Source organism: Anguilla rostrata, chromosome 3 (assembly GCF_018555375.3).
Source record: "Anguilla rostrata isolate EN2019 chromosome 3, ASM1855537v3, whole genome shotgun sequence".
NCBI classification, from domain to species: domain Eukaryota; kingdom Metazoa; phylum Chordata; class Actinopteri; order Anguilliformes; family Anguillidae; genus Anguilla; species Anguilla rostrata.
Genome location: NC_057935.1, coordinates 15,722,265 through 15,744,565, shown reverse-complemented (window position 1 = coordinate 15,744,565; position 22,301 = coordinate 15,722,265). Strand labels below are relative to the sequence as shown.

General features: G+C 39.1%; 1 long non-coding RNA gene across 1 annotated transcript in view; it reads left to right on the top strand.

Annotated features, from left to right (window-relative positions):
- Positions 1-22,047, top strand: part of LOC135252020 (uncharacterized) — a 42,452-nt gene extending 20,405 nt beyond the window's left edge. The window contains exons 2-3 of the long non-coding RNA XR_010329257.1: positions 18,235-18,442; positions 21,056-22,047. This is a non-coding gene — a long non-coding RNA (uncharacterized LOC135252020). The remainder of the gene's footprint in view (positions 1-18,234; positions 18,443-21,055) is intronic.
- The last annotated feature ends 254 nt before the right edge of the window (positions 22,048-22,301 follow it).

Here is a 22,301-nt window from a genome sequence, read left to right as displayed (position 1 = left end):
GCAAGGGTTGGAGTAGAGAGCATGTGAAGCAAGCATGTAAACAAAGAATGTAAAGCAAGGTTACTGGATATCATCCCTTATTTATAGAACTGTGTAAAGCATCCTGACTGGTCAGTCCATGCTCACACATTTGCCACTTGCACAGCTAATTACAAACTGCAACACTGCCTTAATGCACACCTGTGCAGTGTGCTTTTGCGTCATTAGCATCCCAAAACTGATTTGGACATCCTTATGATGTGCGCCAGTGCTTGTCTCAGCATTAGCTGACTGCATTTGCATATGGAGGGGATAATGACTGAGGGGCTGGGCATTATGCAGCTTGAATGTCTGACACCGAGGTAGCAAATTGCCAGAGGGAAAGCTGAGGTCATTATCCCACTTACACGACTTACCACATGCTTCAAAATATTAGACAGAGTTAGATAGCAAGCTGGATTTATGCTAGGTCTGTCACACACTTTACCTAATATCAAAATTCAATTTGGTTTTAGATCTAAATAGTCTCACATCACGTATGCTATCACAGATAGCTAGCTAAACTAACGCTGTCAAGCTATAACCAGACTAGCCACTCTCTATAGTCATCCATGGACATCAATCAGACTATGCTCGAGTTGGCAGTGGCTGTCCCTCATGTTTGTTTTATTGAGTCAGCCCATTGATATGCATTCATTTGGAATGGTGATTAAATCTTTTCCGGTGCTATGCAAAAGTAATACACACCTCCCAATCAGAATTGAGTATTTAAAAACAAGACTAGGAAACCTAGTATATGGCTGGACCTAACACACGTGATCCGACCGACCAATGGTGTAACTTCATAACTCGGCCGACCAATGGTGTAACTTCATCACTCAGTCACAGACATTCGCATTTGTAGGGCTGGCCCCGCTGCTGCAGTCCAGCCAAAAATTATGCAAATGCAGTATACAATTACAGTGCACTTGTTTTGGGGACACATTTAGCCAAAGCAACTTTTAAAAGTGCATTTCACAAGCAAGGAAAACACCATAAGAGCTAGAGACACACTTACCATCTTATGAGTGTCAAGGTGCATGCCTTAAGACCTGCAAGTCAATGGGAGAGAAGGCTTTGTCTTTTTATAACTAGAAGCACTGAATTGAATACAAACACAGGGGTGAGGTTTGTAGAAGATAGCCAGTGAATCTGTCTTCCTGTTTGGGGAAGGTCAACCTGCCATCAAGGGATGAGGACAGAGAAGAGGCAGGGTCGTGAGGTGCGGTTGCTGGGTGTTTGAGGGGTGGGACAGCCAGCTGTCAGGAGGATACTGAATGGAGAAATCTAGGTGGGTTGTGGTGACACCATTGTCTGAAGATGAGAAGGGGCTTCAATTACAGTAATAAAGGATTTTCACCCTTAACATAGAGTATGTTAACCTTTGTGTCATGGTTCTGTGTTTTCCTGTCTGTGTTTCCCTTGTTGGGCCATCAGATGGCGGCACTTCTGTTTTGTGTCCTGCTCCCCCCTGTTAATTGTATGATTGTTTTCAATTGTCTAATTATGGTTTGCTGGTTGTCTCGTTTCCCCTTCCCTTCCGTGGCCTGATTGTTCATGATGCCCTCCTGTGTCTCGTCAGTGTCTGCCTATATAAGTTTCCCTTCTCCTGGACTCAGGTGCTGCATCCTTGTTGGTTTGTCGGTTTTGATTGTGTCTGGTTGTGTTTGGTCGCGCATGTTCCTGCCCTGTGTATTCCTGCCCATGTTCTGGTTCCCTTGTGTTTAGGTTTTTCTGGATTTTCCTTGTTCCTGGGTTTTTTTTTTTAAGTTTGTCTTTGTGTTTGTGAAGAGTTGCCCTGCGAGGCTTTTTGTTCCCTTCGTTCCCCTTTGTTAAGTAAAGTCTTTTGTTCTCCTCCCATTTTGGAGTTTTGAGTTTTTTTCCCTCTGCTTTTGGGTCCGTACCTCCCACGAGTCCTGACACTTTGTGCCTTGAGATACTCAAAAGATTTACCATCTCAATTTATTTGAATGACACTATTACTTGACACGCATATATATTTAATGAACTCGTCATGCTACTACTACTAATATGCACCTTGAGGACTTTTATTTTGTTTTACCCCTCACATTCAACGTACCCTATGCTCTGGAGTGAAAGGCAAGTGGTTTTCTCCAAGGACTCCAAATGCCAAGACCTCTGTTTAGACTGCAAAATAATTTTTTGCTGTAAAACGGTAATATTTTGAGGAATAAAAACTCTTTGACCCGAACCAGGAACGGATTACTTATTCTCCACAAGCTTTGAATCCTGCTTCTCATTTCCCTTGTTCTTACAGAGTATTCATTATCACTTTGGGTCCTGAAGATGGCCACTTATTATTAATTAGTTTACTACACAGTGCATTTCCAAAAAACAAAAGAAAATAAAAAAAGAAAGAAAATCAATGCAGTGTAAATTATATTTAATTTTTGAAAAGGAATACTGATAAATGACAAGGGTAAGAATATTTCACAATGCTGCATTTGGAATGCCCTTTTCTCTTTTAGACCACCTCGGACTGCTGTGGACCACTGGTCATTTGGCTAGAGACATACTGTCTTTAACTCGTAATTCTGAGGCTCACCTTGTGTTTGTGGCACTGTTACTGACTCGGTCACTCGGGTACACATTGAGTCACTGGCTTTCGACTGAGTAGAAAATAAATATCTTCGTAGCTGTAAGGTCACACTTTCCCATGGCCATCTTAATTACTGTGATACTTCAGATACTGGTTGGGTAATAAATTAATCACCTACAGATGGAACTGTGGCAGATTTTTTTTTTTTTTTTTTCAACTGGATTGATTCCAAAAGTAACTGACTTTATGAGCTAACAGATGCATATGCCACAAACAAGATTCCTGAATATTTGTGGAATTTATCTATATGGAAACTTTGACCTCCTTCTGAAAACAAGTTAATTTGAGGCAAAAATCTACAATACATTTTAAGGAAGTTGGTTATAAGTAAGTTATAGGTTATAATATACTTTTACAAAGAACTTATGAATTATTAACTGTGCCATATTCTTGTTGCCCTCAAGTCACTTATAAATTCTTAAAATATGAATGTTATGTAAGGAGGTCAGGGCTTACCATATTGCGAAATCTTCTCACGATATTGCAATATCCACTGTTGCTTTGCCATCTCAGGGTTGTAATGTGCAAAGTATAACACAGTAAGAATGTACACTGAATGTACGTGTCTTTTCTCGACAGTTGCCAGAGCATTATACATAGAACTCAAACCTTTCTGTCCTAAATTTAAAGGCACTGTCCTACATAACATTACTGAATACTGATTAAAAAGCAGATTATCTAGTAACACTTTAACCAAATGAGCTAAGTAATTTTAAATGTGCAAACAGGAAGAACAAGAAGGTAATTGTACTGTATGAATAGCAAAACAGGTGGGTGCAGAAGTTAAAAAGCAGCAGAAGTACAACTACAAACGATGCTATAAACCAAATTAAAACTACAGTTCTGCATATTCAGACATCCAGCTGTGCACCTGCGCCATACACAGACTCAAACCTTTAGCAATCATTCTTTACAGGTCAGCTTGCTACACATCACTTATATTTAAAACGTAATTCATTCATCAGCAAAATATCCACCGACATGGTTTAGGCTAAGCAGCTTGGGAACCTTGCATTAGAAGAGCACTGCAGATGAGCTTGTTGTACTTCCTTATTGCATTGTATAGTGCTTCAAAGCAGAGCACCCATGCACTTTAGGATTTGAACCCGTGTCAGCAAGTTTGCAATTACCTGACTCCCCAAATTCCAACATAAAATCTATCTCAATCCTCCAGTTCAATCCCAAACTGTAATTGTAATAAACAGGCATTAAATCCCAATTTAATTCCTAATTTTTTACTTGATGTTCCCATTTTGTTGTACATGTCCAATCATCAATTCCTTATTTACTGCATTTTAACAATGCTATTAATTAAAAAGTTGTCATTATGAAACAGTAAAAACAACATCGTTGATGTTTTGTAGATTCCTTTTCATTTTTACCTTATTTATCGTCTGATATGTTGACAGTTCATTCTTTTATGGCTGGTGAGATAAACTAACTCATTTTCTGCTTACAGATATAAGTTATCTGCTGAGTATGAGGAAGAAATTCACACATATTTGCTGTGGAAAACAGCACAGAAAATGATAAGACAGCAAATTCCTCCGTTCAAGAAAAGTGTTTGCTGTTATGTTTTGTTCATGTGTCTTCTTCTCTGTGAAAAGCATTCTGAGACCATGGGCCTTGTGCTCAACTTTTGACTTAAATTTTAGTGAATTTAGTCACAATTCAGTTAAATTGTGCAGACATGTGGATGCCATGCTTACTGCTGTCCTGAAATCCAGACTACAGGTTCTGCAGAATAGCGATTTTTAGCTGGGCTTGGTATTGTGTTTCCTTATTAGCTTCAGCATATGGTTAGCTACCTAGCTGAAGACTGCTTGTTTTCTACCAGTGATTAACTTTCCACATGAGAGTGTGGGCATGCCCCCTCTGGTGGGGGCTCTGTGCCCACTCTACGCAAGGCTTGTCCATATCGTTCTGCATCAGTGGGCTGAAGTTGACGACAGGGTGTGGGGGACTGGCTTCCCACATGCAGCTTAAAATGAAGCTAATAAGGAAGTAGAACTCCAGGGTACAAGTACCCATTGTTCTATGAGTTATTAGCAAGCTTTAGGCTCTGCAGACCCTTTCCTTCGCTGAAAATTTGTCTCGAAGAAAGATTGCAGGCTGGGATCTCGCTTTAGTAGTCACCGTATGCAAATTGAGTTGCATAAGCACATCTTTGCCCTGATTGGCTATCAAGATGGCATTGTGTGGATCTTTTTCAGTGTCGAGATTGGATAAAATCCAATTCCCATATGCAGCTTAAAGCTCCCTAATAACTCAGAGAGCAATGGGTACTTTCACCCTGGAGATCTTAAAAAATATTGTCTAACTTCCTGAGTTCCTGTAAACCTCAAACCAACCATGTTGGAGTGAACAGAACACAGTATGGATGGATCATATGGGGAGTGCAGACTTTCCAGAGAGAACGATGCATGACAACTACTAAAGTGTAATAACTGAGGAATTGTGCCTGAAGAGAAAATTCAATCAAAAGATAACATCACAGGACTGAACATAATTGTCAAGGCAGGAATCTAAAACGTGACAAGTAAGGTCTAATCTAAAATAAACTGTCCTTGGATCTCCTCTCGGAAAAAAAGAGAAAATACAGAAAGAGCGTAATGCTTTTACCCTGTACTTCAATGATCAATCATGACCTCTAGACATTCTGAGAACACTTTGCACAAAGATTTTGAAAAAAAATATCGCTCTTTTTCTCCAGGCAACTTTTAAAACGTGTTTCCGGCGAGATATAAACTCAGCAATGTCTCTGCATGTGGAAACTGTGAGATCAGAGCCCTGGAGGCCAGTGTGAATGGCTTTTCCGTGTAGAACATTCTGGACTTTTAAGCACAAACAGGGAGAGTCTGTCAATATCATGCATTTTGCAGAATCTTTCCGGTCGGTGATGCAAGCTGTCGTGTATAAAAGCTAGGGTATAAATTATCCCTCATGATTGAGACTGCAACCATCCTTCGTGTTCAATGCAACCGATACGGTCCAACGGGTGTATTGTATCACCACAGGACATTACAAGAAGGCTCAGGGGCCAAAACACCACAGACACTCTGATGAAATTTATAATCTTACAGCTAGACTGGACTGATACAAGATGTGAGCTTGGACAAGACGTTGCATTTTTGCATAGTATTCATATTTAATGCTTTGCAGCCTAGGTACTCACTCAATTAAATTGACGGAATTAAATTGACAATATTTAATTTGCTAAAGAATAATAGTGACTCTCAATGACAGAAGAATATTATTAAAATAACACCTTGCTGCCAGTGAGTGAGTTAGCCTTACCTCTTCTTTGGTGAATTTATTTTTTAGTTGGTATATCTCCATTTAGTGAAAAATCAAAGCAAAGCCAGGTTCACCTTCTTTCTTGTAGCCTGCAGGGTTTCATCCATTGTTGTTTCTTTTCTGATTTCTTTAATGTTCTGTGAATAGCTGGCCTGGAATTAAAGCCATGAAAGGTTTCTCACACCATTGCTAATTTCACATTCACAGCCATGGCAATACAGAAATGGTGTGATTTTACAATTAGGTATTGAACAAAAAACCTCACATTGTTGGGCGAACACTGTTGTGTCACAAGTGACAAAACCTTGCGTTGAAACAAATGTATTATGCCATAATGTGCAACAGATGTGAACAATACCCAGTCTTCAATTGCTGTTAACTAGAACCTCCTAGGTATAGTGCCGAATACAAATACCGTATTTGGCAACACTCTAATAATGCATTCACCCCAAATGCTTTCTCCTCTCGGATTTGGCCAATAGTATCCACATTCAGATCTTTTCTTTCCACCTCTTGATGCTATTTGCTCAAAGGCCGTGCAAGTTTTTTTTCCCCAAGGCAATAGACAACAATAGGTGTTCTTACCCAGGTCCAAATGTGTCACTGTCTACCACGGCACACTATTCAACAATTGAATGACCGGTGCTTTGATATGAATTTCCCAATAAAGTACTATTGGAACTCATTTTGCACATATTCACTGCAATTGTGATGAAGCTGATAAAGCCTTTAGGGTGGGGATGAATAATTATGGACACTATAGTTACAGAAATGTAGGCATAGAACTCATATTTTTGGATTTGATAATGAGTTTGAACAAACTGAATAAAATAGCTATACAGCAATTGCATGAATTATAACCGATTTGTGTGCATGCAATCCCAGCAAAGCTGTGCATTCTCTGTGGAATTCATAAGCGCATTCCCAGGAGAAGAGAGGGAGAAATGTGCTGAATTAATTTTTTTAAATATTGAACTTTGTATTTCTTTAAATACTTTCCATTTTGTGCTTTGTGCTCCATTTTGTGTAATATGTACAATATTGTACATATTACAGGAACACTGAGAACAGCGCTAAAATGTGTATGATACACATTATAGCACTTTTCTCAAGGTTCTTGTAATATGCCTGAATACATTTTCCCTTGGCCTATATAACAAAACCGCTATAATTTAGAAATGCAAACATTGAAATCGATTCAGCTGTGTCCTTTATTTCAAGAAAATAGTTTTACATGGTTTTGTAATTATGAAATTTGGTCGCTGCTGCTGCAAATACAAGTCATTTGTTGGTTGAACAAATACAGATACAAATATAAATATTGGCACCTTCATCCAGCCCTAAAACCTGTCAGCTAAGAACAAACGATTAAAACAAAGAATAAGATATTAAATTAAATATTAAATTTGCTTAGGTAATAAAATTAATCACAAAACTATAAAAAGTAATTGATGTCTGAAGTTATCAAAGTTTATAATACCCATTAAGACTTCATTCTTTGCTGCATGGGTGCTATGGCATAGTCAGCATATGGAATTTTGTTAGAGGAATATGATACCTCTCTTCCATAAAAGAGGAAATCAGCTCATGCCTAGTTGACAGAACTGGAAAGTGCAGTCTCAGGAGCTCTTCCAGAATATCACATAAATGCTCAATTGGGTTCAGATCTGGTGTCTGCGAATGGCATGCCATATGGATAACGTCAGTGTCACGCTCCTCAAAACATTACCTGTGATCCGTGGAAGGGAGCAGTGCCATCCTAAAAGGCTGCCCTCGGGCGTTCCCCTGGAGGACAGCACCCAAACCACAGCAGCTTTACCTGGAAACATTAATGAAATGCACACCTTTGAGGCAGGGTGAGGCATATAGGTTGGTATATAACAACCAGCCTTGTTCTAGGGAACTGGTATTCCCAGGACAGCTTAATCGCACTGCAGCTCATTTAAAAATAAACGACAGGAATGCTCACAACCTGTACCAGGGAAGCCTGCCCGATTGATAAGAAGGTAAAGCAAAGTCCATGCACACTTTAACAAAATATACTGACAGTGTGAGCTAAAATTGCAGTACTGAAATTCTGTATTAAATATTTTATCAATTGGTATGAAAAAAAAAACCAAAAAAAAAAACATGGAAGATAAATACTTGTATAAATCACATCCAGGATGACTTACAGACACACACATACATGCACACAGGGCTTGATGTTAACACCTGCCACCCACCAAATCTGGGTAGAATTTGGCAGGGGAGTGTAACTCTATCACTCTTACCAGCCATTTTGGTGTGTGGTCATTTGGTATCATTCTCTATGAAAAACAAAACACTGTAGTTTACACAAGGAATCTGAAATAACTAACTCCATTTGAGCTAACTCCATTCTGAGTGGCTTGTGATTTTGGAAAACTACTAGCCACAGTGGCTGGTGAGCCAAAAACTTAATTTCAAGCCCTTGAATGCTGACACAGTATGTAGATATGAACTGTTTCAAAGAGTTATGAGTGAACACCAGTGATGGACAGCAATGCTGAAGGCAATCAGTACAATACGCAGCATGTATTTTATGTTTCACACACATACACGTAGATATTTCCTCAAGTAATTAAAGTTTGCAGTTTATTAAGAACTTTCTAAAAGGGAACTTCAGCAAAACCTGAAGCCCCCTGCATGACCCAACCACTATGTTCTGCCATTCAGGAAATACCATGTCCTTTTCACATATCAGTGACTGCCTTCATTTAAACCATAGGGGCAAAGATCCATCCCTGGAGAGTTGGTATATGTAGACTATTTCTTTTCTTCTGGCTTCATTTACTAAACACATGTTCTCCAGTGTTGGTTCACTGTGATATCAGACCACGATAAAACATTTTCAGCAAGGGTACATTGTGTGGTCTGTAGCTGCACATCATACTGTAAATAATCACAAATATCAGACCAAATAAACGATTGAGCTTATTCAGTAATTGAGAGCAGAATTTCAATGGTGAGAAATCCCAAAACAGACCAGTCGTTGTGATCTACCCCTCAGTAAAAAATGGTTGGAAAGTCAAAGAAAAAAAAAAAAACTGTTGCTCCCTGGTGTGGACAAAATGGCTCCCTACGATAGTAAAATTTTAGAAACTGTCATGGTTTGACAGGATCACACTCAAATGTTATCCTATTTGGGGCATGGTTATTTGAATATTAAAATCTCATTTATAGTTAAGTCATTAGGACACAAAGGGACCTGCATCCTGGAAGGGCAGATTGTATTCTCGCTGAAAAGAAGCCTAATAACCATGGTGTCATGAAGCTAGATTCAACTGATAGACAAGGCATCTGTGGGAACAGGCTGAGTGCAAAGGACCAGAGTAATGGGAGGCTGAAAATTTGCTTAGCACCTCATTTTTCTCAGTGGAACGAAGAGATTGCATTTCTGAGAAAATTAGACTTTTTTCCTTCGTTCTTTGCCTCCTTCTCAAAAAACCCATTACGCCCTTTCCGAGTATTGCTCCATCGAAAACGGGGCCAGTCTCTGCTCACGCTTAGCCAAACAACAAGTTCATTTTCCGGCGTAACATCAAGCATAAGCAGTATTTCCACCCCTGAAACCTGTCAATGGCACTGCATGAGCTATAGGTCTAAGCCTCTAACTGTTATACCAGTATCCCCTGCACTACCGTCTCATAATGACTCTGTAACACCTATGTAACACTCCTACACCAATGTCTGCAACATTACTGTGCTGTCTGCTACACCAGTATCTGCAATAGTACTATGTGCTGCACCAGCATATGCTTCTGCAGTATTCAACACCCAAGCTCCTACACCAGTGTCATTTACACCAGTATCTGTTACACCAGGTTTCCTACATCAGCACTAGCTACACCAGTATATCCTACACCGGCAACTGATACATCAGTATCTACTACACTGTTACTTGTTACACCAGTGCCCATACACCAGTATCTACTACACCAAAAGCGCTGCACGAGTACATTTTACATCAGAGTTGCTTTGCTTTCACAGGGGATAAAAGCTCACAGCACAAATACTGAGGTGGCAGGCTTTTTAATCTGTCTTGGTGAGAGAAGGAGAGTGCAGGAATCCATCTGTCTCCACCCCCTGCTCTCTCTCCTCAGGTCGGGAGTCTCAATGGATTGTTTAAAAGGCCTTGTACCCTGGGAAGAAGGTTTTGCAGAGATTTATTGCGCCGCAACTCTTCCAGATAGAGGCTACAATCTTTTATGTTAAAAGAGGATGCTGCACAATATCAATTCTTCTTGCGAGTGAAGTCTGGATTTAACTGCACTTAGCCACTGTCAAATCAAGTCAAGGATTCAGACACACATCACGCCCAAGTGTGTGCGGACAGACACACACACACACACACACACACACACGACACATGCGCACACACACAACACACACACACACACACTCACACAAAACACACACACACAAACACACACTCACACACACACACACACACACACACAAACAGAGGTACACATGCATGGATGAAGGCCTGTATTAATCAAGATTACACCATAGTATATTGGTCTGTATCCAGAAAGCAGAGTTTGCTATTATTAATATTTTAACGGTTCATGTAGATTTTGATATATGATCAAACTGTACCAGTTCACAGCTTCTGCATGACATTGAAAGGTTCTCTTACTTACTTTTAGTTTTTTCCCTTAGTAATAAATACAGTATTTACATTTTATGGAGCATATAACAAAAATCCCAATATTAATTAATCATTTTAAGAGGCTTTTTAAAAAATTGATTGATATGATATGATTTTAACAATACGGAAAGTCAATCATAAAAAAATAGATATGGCAGTGAGAGGAAGAGATATATTCATTCTACTTCTTGAACAAGGAAGGTAGAAAAACTCCATATACTTTGACTATGATCTACATGTCAATGTCTAAATAAACAGCACAAAACATCAATTAGCATGTAGCCTTGACTGAACTTTTAAAAAAAATCTCGGGTTGCCTCGTAATTGGCGACGACATCCTGCTGTTTCCCTGAGCTGAGCGGTTTTGATCAGTCAGCAAAACCTTTCCAAAAACACATTCATTCTGAGATCCAAGGATGGCTGCAGGAGCCAGAATAAAGCACCGACCCGAGCGGTGGATCAAAAGTGAAGAACATCACAAATTCAAACAAAACGCCAAAGTTCCCTTAATCCGTATGAAACGCTTCACACCTGAGTGGTTTTGAGGCCTCCGCACACTTGCGCACAGAAAAATCCTTCCGTGCGATTATCACGCTGGTGCCCAAGTATGAAAGAAGCATTTGGATAAAATACTTTCCTTACATCTGCCGAAAGTGACTTGTGGAGTTCAATCTGATGATTTTTATTTTTATTTTTTTGGTGAATGTCTTCTGAGACATTGGCAGCACTGTAGAGAGCCACATTTTTGCATGGCAAAATCTGACAGACGAAGACATAAAAATAGCTTTTAGTGAAGCAATTGCACATCAGCTCAAATACTGCCAAATGTATTTTCGTATTCACTCAATCAAAGTAAAAATAAAATAAAGTGCCATTAATCACAGTATTGATCGATCAGTGGCTGCTACAACCGTTAGATCCCTGACTGAGTTCCCAGTATTTCTCATATGTGTCAAAAGGTCACTATGAGAGCCTTCTGTCTACAGCTAATCTGTTGGTTTTTGTGTATCACCAAGACACCATCGGCACAGCTTTGCAATTACAAACTCTGAAATACCTAGAATGCTACAGCTAAGGTCATGACGTAAGATTATATATTTTCTCATCAGTTTCCTTTATCTGCAGTGAGTTACACAAATGGAAGTTAACAGCTAATTTATAATTAATTTCCCTGCACTTCTAAATGACATGGATGCTGTTTCATTTGGATATGCTGTTAAAAGTTCCCAAATCCAGAACACCACATCTCCTGAACAATGCTTTATTTTTTAAATATTAAATTGTAATGAATAAATTCAGATTGTGTTTTATTATCTTGCACCATGTGCAAACATGTTGACTTGTGAAAGGAGTCTAGTTTATTAAAATAATTCTCAAGAAATATTCTTCCAGAAAAGATAATCACATCAGATTTATTAATGAATAAAGCAAGGAATAAATAACAAAGTAGATGATAAATTAATTTACGATAGAACTGAGAGAAGGGTTCATTTTAATACAAAAATATATTAAACTGAATGATGATTTTTATTATTATTGTGATTATTATTAACAATGATAATTAGCCTTTGCCTAGTTGATTTTATATTCAGAACAATATTTTTAAAGACAAAGCTTTATGTAACATTATATGCATTCACTTAGCAGAAATACAAACAGCCTGTGTGAGAGGTGCTGATGGCAGAACAACAAGACAGGAAAAAATGGGCAACCCTGTGGGAATCCGCAACAAACCTGTTTGCACGTGGACAGTTGGGCGGCAGTCAAGACCATGAATCATCTGAATGCTAGAAGGTCCAAAGATGGAAACTTTTCAAGATGAACAAAAATAACTTCGCTGTAGGTGATCAAAGGCCCCATCTGTGTCTAATGAGAGCACTGCACAGGATGCCTTCTCTGTAGGGGTGGTATATATAACATGTACTGAAGATAACTGGCCTATCATAAACCTTGCCTGGTCAAGATACACACAGGTCCAAACAGCCTTTTATAGTTAATACTTTTCCAATGCTTACATTTTTCTTGGAGTAGCTTTCATAAAAAAGAGAAAACTGAGAACAAAAATATGGGGGGTTATCAGGACTGTCACACGGTAAAGTGGAACAGGAAGTTACCCAGTATACACGGAGAGCTTCCTGTTTAGGAAACTTATAGTGCATTTGGTTGAGCACATATATATAATGTTCAGGGAAATGGTGTATTAGGGGACATATATTTCATTGGGGGACAGGTTGCCATTTGTCATACAGGCATTAAAATATGAGTCAGTTCCTTTTTTTTCTATCTGGAATATATTGCAGGTCATGGTGCTGATGTGAAGTATTCATAAATTAAATTATAGTGAGCCTTAGAGAGATACATATGTTGCACATAATCAAGTGTTAAAGAACTTTGTGTGGAGCTACAGTTAATTATATGAGCTAGCACAGCAATAGGGCTGAAGATACTGCCCTTTCAACAGTTTTTTTTTTCTTCCTGTTGCTGCAGCAGTGCTGTCGCTGATGGGGTTAACACCATGTTCGTCATTAGTGGTATTACGTACATATGATTAAGTATGAGCCACTGCCAGTGAAGTCCCTCAAGATGTAGCAATCAAGATGTTCTGTGGCTGGAGGGTTTGCCTGTCCCATTCTGAGGCTACTTTTACCACAGAGATCCTACATTAACTTCCTCATCCATAGAAAGACAGTCACTCAGCGAGGTGCCCTATCTCGTTTAATTAGAATTATCTTCTTCTGACTAATAAGTGGGTTTTGAGAGGCAGGGTCACAGCTTCTTCAGTTACGGGGATATCTGGGACCCCTACGTGTAAGTCTTAGTTACTAAGGTGAGACTGATGACTGTACTGGGGGCCAGTGCTAACATAAATACATGTCCAAAATCATCCTCTTAAATCATGCCCTGCTCTCGCCTGATTAACTCCCCTGCTTGGCAGCTTAATTAAGGTTAAACCTATTTGTATATCCAAATGTCCACCCTCTCTCCATGCTGGTAGAGCAGCATGCCTGCTAAACCCACATATGTTGATATGTTATATGTCCTACTGGATTATTATTTTATCTTTGTGTATATGTATTAATGTGTCCACGTTTGTGTTTTACACACACATGTTTTTGGTGTATACTTACTAGCTTTTTTCCTCTTCCTCTACCCCTTCTTCTTCTTCTGAGAAATTCCTGAAGCAGTACACTCTATGTTTCGGAGCAGCACACAACTATATAATTTCAGAGGACATGATTGAGAAATGAAAGAGATGCAAAATGACGAGAATAGTGGGTCCTGTACCAGAGACTGAAAGAGAGACGCTGAGGTTTGTTTTGTCTGCGACTGCAAGGCATGATTCTCATCTGTACATTTAGTCTCTCAGGGCTTTCTGACAATACCCTTTTTTTTCTTTTCTTTTTGTGTGATTATATTTCACTTTCATTTTGTAAAATCCCTGAATTTAGTCAAAACAACCAAGTCCTCTCATGAAAGGAAATATTCAAGTGATGCTTTTTTCATCGCAGCCAATAAAAAGCTTCCTGTATGCTGGCATGCTGTTTTTAATGAGTCCTGCTCTCCCTTGGGGGGATGTGCAAGGGGTTAGGTGGGTGTTACTACCTAGGGGCGTGATTAATTAAGATCAGTGAAAATGTATCTGATAGTGTATTGCCTTCTTAAGACACTGAGACTATGTTGTACTATAATACATATGCACAATTGGAATATGTGTTGCATCATGAATTATGTTTCTTATTCATATTGCATGTGTGTCCTTCCATGCACATTGTTTGTGTGTGTGTGTGTGTTTATGTGTGTGCGCGTCCTAAATATCTAGAGCTACAATAAGAGGTATATTGGTCTTTTCTGTGCAAATGAATATCGTAGTTCTAACAACCCCAGTATAAAATCTCAAACAGAAACATAAATCACTATTGAGCACATTCACTTTATTTAATGGAGATAGGTCTCTGCGGCCATTTTAGAGAAAACACAGGCACTTATTCCACCTTTCCATCACCTGATGTCTGTGAGCTAATTCAGTGATATATACATATATATATATATATATATAAAGAAAATACACACAGGGCACACACAAGTAAAACAGGAGCACTGTTTATGTTGTGTTATGACTCAGGGCGACATAGCTCAGGAGGTAAGACCGATTGTCTGGCAGTCGGAGGGTTGCCGGTTCAAACCCCGCCCTGGGCATGTCGAAGTGTCCTTGAGCAAGACACCTAACCCCTAACCCCCAACTGCTCTGGCGAATGAGAGGCATCAATTGTAAAGCGCTTTGGATAAAAGCGCTATATAAATGCAGTCCATTTACCATTAGGTCTCATCAGTCACTGCTAATCCTGAGGTCAACAGAGCCTTTATCAATTGTATTGCCAGCAACGTTCCCCAGACTGTCACATGTTGTCTTGAGCATGATTATTGCAACCACAGGCATGTGGAAGTAGTATATCACCTGCACAAATGTAATACCTCAAAGGCTATTTATGATAATGAGAAGACTTGTTGCTAGGGTATGCTCAAAAAAATAAAATAAAATAAATAAATAAAATAGAACAGAAGCACTTAAGCAAAACAAGAAAGTTTAAACAGTGAAATCTTAAAAGCTCACGTGCTCTGACAGCGCTTCGCGATGCGTGGTGTGAACTTATCTGAATGAAGAGGCACATCTTTCTGCATCGATGGAGCTGGTTGGTATAAGTACCGTTTTGCTTTCTGCACACTATTTGGAAAGATCTTCTCACCTCTGTCCCAGAACTCCACCAGTTCCATAGCAGTACTGTTTTCTTGTGAAACAATCCTGGAATTGAATCCAGAGGGAGTTTTTTCAAGTTTTTCAAGTTTTTCAAGGGTATAGACTTTCTTGGGGTCAAACACCCAAACAAACTCAAGAAATCTGTGCACTGGATGAAAGAAATGTGATTTCTCTTGGACTGCTTGTGATAGTACGTTGTTAATTTTTTTGTGCAGCTTCTCTGAATATTTTTACACATTAGCTATTCGTTGTTTTGACTGTGCTTTGTGTCTGATGAGCCAGTGTTTTGCATTCATGCATTAGTTGTTCAGTCTTATTGTATGCTTTGTGTATTTTGATTCCTCTACTCTCAAACAGGCGGATTATTTCAACATTCATCATTCCAGTGTTCTGCAATTAATGTCAACTCTGCCTCTAAATTCTTGTCACAATTCCCTGAGTTGTGCCAGCATAGCAGTGTTTGGTAAGACATCCATCTCCATCTCCAAAATCTCATGTAGAAATTGAGGTACTGGGATTGATATGACACAGCAGAATACAAACTGCCCCATCTTGTTTTGCATGGCTCATGTGGGATTTATACTGGTCGGTCTGTACCTTGCTCTGTTATTGCATTCCTTAATAGCTCTCTGTAGCACCACTTTCTCCTTAGACACTGCTTACAAACCTTTTTTATTAACTACTCCCATGAGTTTGTCAGCTTTGGGGAAATTGCTTGGCAAAATGCCACTCGCCCATGCCACTGTGTGGACATTGCAGGTTAAATGGCCTGCATCTGGTACTGTATCAATATATAAGTTGCATTATTCAAGATGAATGATGTTTTTTTTTTGTTTTTTTAATCCACCTCAACAGACATTTCTTGATGTCATCTGCCACTGAACGGTAATTTACAGCAGCAAGGTACATCATTTTAACAAGGTCTGCCTTCAAATGTCTTGTGATGTCTGCAAGAGACATGGCAGGCGGATCGCACATTGTGCTCATTTATTAATGGAAAAAGAAAGCAGTTTACACTCAAGCACAGGAAAAACAGAACTGGCCATTCACGCTGACAATATGCTCCTTTTATACCCAACTTGTGGCCCTTAATGCAAATCTAATACACAACAGAACGCAGAACCCAACTGGCTATCTCTCTGTCCGATCCTGGACTAGCTACATAAACACAGGGAAACTATACACCATACACAGTAAGTGGTGGCTAGCTAGTTACAGTATATGATCCATGAAAACCATTGTTTGGCTTTTGAATTAGCTGCGATCATGTGAACATTTAATGGGAAAGCCCCGAAATTAGCAATCCGCTAATTTGCTGTGATTTATGCCGTAGACCTTTTGTAGCAACGGGTGGAGAGGGTGCAAATCTTAGACCAGACAGACCGGAAAATTCCACTGAGCTGCACCAGAATTGCAGTCCGCTGCTCAATCTTGACTGACACACCCCCAGCACCAAACGGCTCCAAATTAAAATCCATGCGCTGGCTGGAAAATAGAGCCCATAGTGCCAATAGGCTTGACCAGTTCCTTTACGTTTTCTTTATCTGCATCAGCAGCCCATGGTATGCAATTATGCTTATGTTGTATTGCAGAAGGCATTGCCTCACCATTGATTACATGCTCAGTGCTTTCTAGGGGAATGTTTGCACTCAAAAATGCATCAGTCAAATCATGGATGACGTCTATTTGCTGTTCAGAGCTCTGCTGGCAGATGATTCAGACTTATTATTTGTCTCTGAACAAAAAAGATTATATTCAATGTTTTTTATTGTAAATGTTATTCTATTATTTTGTGCACGTAAGGATAAATTGCAAACTCCCCAGAATATACTGAATCCATCTGTGTGCAGTATACCAGTTTGATACTAGAGCACTCAGTCATTGAAAGGCCATGAGTTGTTCAACATTCCCCCTGGGTTTACTTTTCTTCCTCTCCATGTGTTTTGAAAACAGATTATCTTTATTAGGGTCACTTTTATTAACCACTTTTTGGATGACTTGGAAGGTGATTGTGCTAATCCAGTGCTTATGGGGACCCCACAAGGATACTGATTGTGATGTAAGTTTAAATTCCTTTGCGTCAAGTGCTTTAGAAAAAAAAAATGATGATAATAGGTACGATAGCTGAGACAGGATCTATAGCATATATATGGGGTTAGGGAGAGGGTAACCTGTGTACTGTTTAGAAAGTCCGTTGTAAATGTTTTTACGTTCAGGTCAAACTCGAGGCATTTAAATGTGATTAATTGTGGGATTCTTGTAATAATACCAAAATTCTCACCAATTTCCATGGAATGGTTCTAAAGTTGATTATACGGCTTTAAAAGTCTTCTCTGTTTGAAAAAAAAAAAGAAAAAATACATGGCCCGAAGGAGCATTGATTGTTCTACATTCAACATTGCACAATTTAAAGGAACTAATCATCAGCATGTGGTAATTAACTTTAAAGATTTCATATACATGAATGAACCTTGAATTGGCTCTGTATGAAAATCAAATGCACAGACTTATATGTGAAATTTATCATCATAAGGAATGAAATTGAAAAGAATATGAGAGTGTTATTGCTCTGTAAGGAGCCACAGCTTTAATTAGAATGTTATAAAAAGAATCTACCAACTTGAACAGAGGAGGTTCAAGTAATTTTGGTAAAACTGTAAAACGCAGCAAGGACTTGTAAATGATGTGTATGGTCAGTATGGTTTTGTTTGGCTGCTGCACCATTTCCTCCCCTTACTTAATTACAAGTGCAGACACATAAATCATTTCTAAATGACTATTTGGCTTTTTACCTCCGTGGTCATAAAGTTGTTTGTGTGCATCATTCTCTCCCACCCGAAATCTCACACCACCCCTCTTTGCCCCCAGCGTCAACAGGTCAGCTGAAGATACTGTCAACCTTGTTCTCCACCACACCCATATTGGAGACCCCTAACTACCACACCCATATTCTGTTAATTGACTTTGATGACATGGAACTGCTAAAACTCTTCAATACTGGGCTTGAATGCTGACCCCTCCTTATGCCACTGGATTCAAAGCTTCCTGTGGAATACAGTGCAGAGGGTTAACGTCGGTAAGCACCTATCTTCTACCCTCTGTCATTAGAAGTGCACATCAGGGCTGTGTCCTCTCACCCTGACTCTTCTCCATCTACACAAACCACTTCACATCTCACTTCACCACTTCACACAACCTCAAATATGTGAATGACACAACCATCATAGAACTCTACAAACAATTATGAAAAAAATAAAGCAGGCAAATCAAGTAGTTGCCTGATGCATAGAAAATAACCTACAACCCAACACATCTAAAACACAGAAACATATCATTGATTTCAGACACAATCCAGACACAAAAACTCCTATATTAAAAAGTGGTGAACAAATAAATATCACTGACTCTTTTAAATTTCTTGGCACACACATAAGTAATATACTCAAATGGTCTGTCAAACCAGAACACATCATTAAGAAAGCCACCAAAAACTTGTCCTTCTCAGGCAGTGAAAAGAAAGTAAAACAACATCTTCTCCTCTCCTCTTTTATACAGCCATAATTGAGAGCATTCTCACATCTATAACAGTGTGGGATGGCAGCACAGACAAAAAACAAACACAAACAAAAAGGCTTCAGCACATTGTGCACAGATCATCCAAAATCATCGGATTCCCTCTCCTCTTGATAGAGTCACTACACGTCAAACAGACTGTTAACAGGGCAAAGAAAATAACTTCAGACCCTCTCACCCTGCTCACTCTCTTTTCCAGTTACTGCCCTCTGGGAGGTGCTATAGATCACTGTCTGCCCAAACATCTTGCTTCAAAAAATATATTTTTTCCTACTGCCATACAGACTTTAAACAATTAAATGATGCTGAACTAAAATTCCTGAACTCATGCTTTATACGACCAGGCTGTCTAATTCATCAAGTTGTGCAAGTTGTACTGTCTGATGTCTGCCATGTGTCCTGTTGTTTAATTTGTTATGTGAAATATTTGTTGTTTGATGAATGCTGTGTGATTGTATTGGTCTATTTTTAGAAACTGAGTTGATTGTTATGCTATACCAAAAGGAAATTCCACCTGTGCGGTCATTAGATACTGAACTGAACTGATCCCTTCTCTACACACACACACACACACACACACACCATTGTTAATTATTCAAGAAATTGATTTATTTTGGTGCTCATATCCAATATTTTCTGCACATTTACCTGGGGAAAGGGCATTTTGTCAGCGACTGGGTCCTGTTAATTGGTCCTGTATTGTGTAATGTGTTCTGCACAGTCTCTCACCACTTGCAGACATATCACTTCCCCCAGGTATGAAGTTCTACCCAAGTATGTGTAAGCATATTACCTTAGTATTCTTTGTGCCCAGTTTGCATATTTGAAACATACAAAACATTATGCTTTTCATTATTACAATGAGCATCCCAAGATAACCCCCCTGCATTGTTTCTCCCCTTTAAAACAATACAAAATTTAATATGACAAAAATCAGGTGAAACCTAATATAAAAGAACAAACGTAGTTGTTCCTCGGAAATCCATGGTCAGAGGTGGAAAGAGAATTAAAAATGATTGCATTGCGATTAGTATATCTGAAAGCTTTTGGAACATACATGTTTACTACAAGTACACACTCCACAATGCTCAACCAATTATTTATTTTTAGGAAATAATGAGAATTGCTTTTTTTTTTTTTTTTACTATTGTTTATTATCCTGAATTTGCTCCAGGGGAAATATTGAAACTAAATTAATTTTGTGCATTATGGATGTATGTTTGGTAATGCACACTATTTTTGGGAGAATGCATCTCTCCCTTCAGAAAGAATCGCAGCACAGCTCTGTATCGATTGCTCCAAATTAAATTGATTTGGGGAGAGGGGAAAAGGCCATTAAGGGAAAAACAAAACACTTCATCCCCAACTTTTCTTCAGATGTGTGTGTGTGTACGTGTGTTTGTGTGCGCATATGCGCGTGTGTGTGTGTGTGTGTGTGTGTGTGTGTTAACAAATTGATTTCATTCTCTGAAAGTGTGAGGGCAGATGGGTAACTCTGCCAAAACACATTGCAGTCGTTGCTGTGATGGCCATTGATTGCTGTGCAAATGGATTCCGTGTCTGCTTGTATTGAATACACTAAAGGCTATAGGCGCACAAGTTTGTTTCAGATGAAAAGTGTCTTTAAAAAAAGTGTCTAATTGGGACTCTGGGGCTGAAGTAATTTGGGTGAGTAAATACTTTAAACAGTGGAATCCATAAAACAGTTCTTAGTGGCAATACTGTAAATACTGCAAAGGAATCAACTGAAATGCTAATTACTTACCGTACTCACGTATTCTGTCATTTATATTGCTGTTTTGTTTTTTGCTTCTATTTTGAGACCTAAAACATGTCCTGCCAATGTATTTCTGGAGTTATTTGGTAAATTTGTAAAGATAGCGCACGCACGTTAAAATAAACACAATTATCAGGGACATTTTGCAGTAATTTAACACTAGCATGTTTCTGTACAGTGTGGTCCCTGTGACACGTGAATCTATAGTTCCAGATTTAATCGAACCCCAGTACATACTCTCTGCACTCTGGCCTTTAACTTTGAGTAATGAATCTGAGAACATATTACTTTTTTCCTTTCTTTTTTTTCATTTACATTTTCTATGCTCATTAATTTCAGAGACGGCGAACTTCGCATCTGGGACAAAATGATGAAGAGAGATTATTATTTGCACATATATATATATATACACACCTTACCTTAATCAGAATGTAATCACCAAAGGATATATTTTCAATGTGACTAATCTGTATTGCACCATTTTCTTTTTTTTCTTTTTTTTAAAGAATGCATTTGGGAACATTCTTTTTTAGACTGTGGAGAGCTACAGTTGAGTTACACTGTGAAGTACTGTGATAAAGATTATAGCTGCTGAAATATAGAGCCCCTGAGAGAGGGACAGGAGGCCCACATCAGATTTCATCCTGAAGGCTGGGAGATAGTGCCCGGAGAAACAGCGAGGGCTGGACTGATCCGAGCTCTGAGGAGCTCAGATAATCAATGGCGGAAACTAAAATATAAATGAACTTTTTATGTCCGCTCGAAGCATTGAAGGGAGATACAGAGCCCGGAACGGCAACGAGCATATTAAGGAAACCAAAGTTAGCGCTCTTGTATGCCTGTAAGAACAGCTATCACTTCTCATTCCTCTCTCAAACGCGTCCCTCTTAACCACGGCAAAGGCAAATCCGGGGATCCGTGGTGGGGAAGTTATGAAATCTTTCTGCAGGGGTGAAAAGTTAACACAATTTCCTTAAACATGTAGAACTTTTCTCAAAAGATAGATGTTTTTTTCTCTCTCTCTCTGAGCCAGCATGGGTGTTGAGAGGAGATAATGTGGAAATAAGAAAGTGCCACCGTCTCAGTGGTAGCGCTTACCCCTTCCCCATTCGAGCGCTGTGCTGGTCATGGCATGTAAAACGTACCATGTGCGGTTAGTCTTGCACATCTGAACCCTGGCATCTTAAATCACTAATCCCATGAACTGCAGCTGCATTTGGGCAGGACATCTCAGACTTCTGTGTAGTCACCCCTCTTGAAGAAAACCTTTAACATTTAATTATGTGCCTAGTCAAGCAAAAAAGGGTGCATCCTGCTGTTGTGACGTACTACAAAAATATTAAAAGGCTTAAAAAAAACTATTTTTGTGTTTCATATTTGTGAATAAAATATGAACAATGTCTATTCACCCCTCACCCTGAAAAATGTCTGCCGCTTGTCAAAACTGCGATACACTTGTCAGCTCCAACATCCCTCATGTGACAGAAGTTTTCAGCATTTCTGTCACCTGAAACTTGTGCATTTGGATCGCATTCAAATGGAGGCTTTTTTTGAGGGAAACAGAAGCGACGTAGCCGGGCGTGGC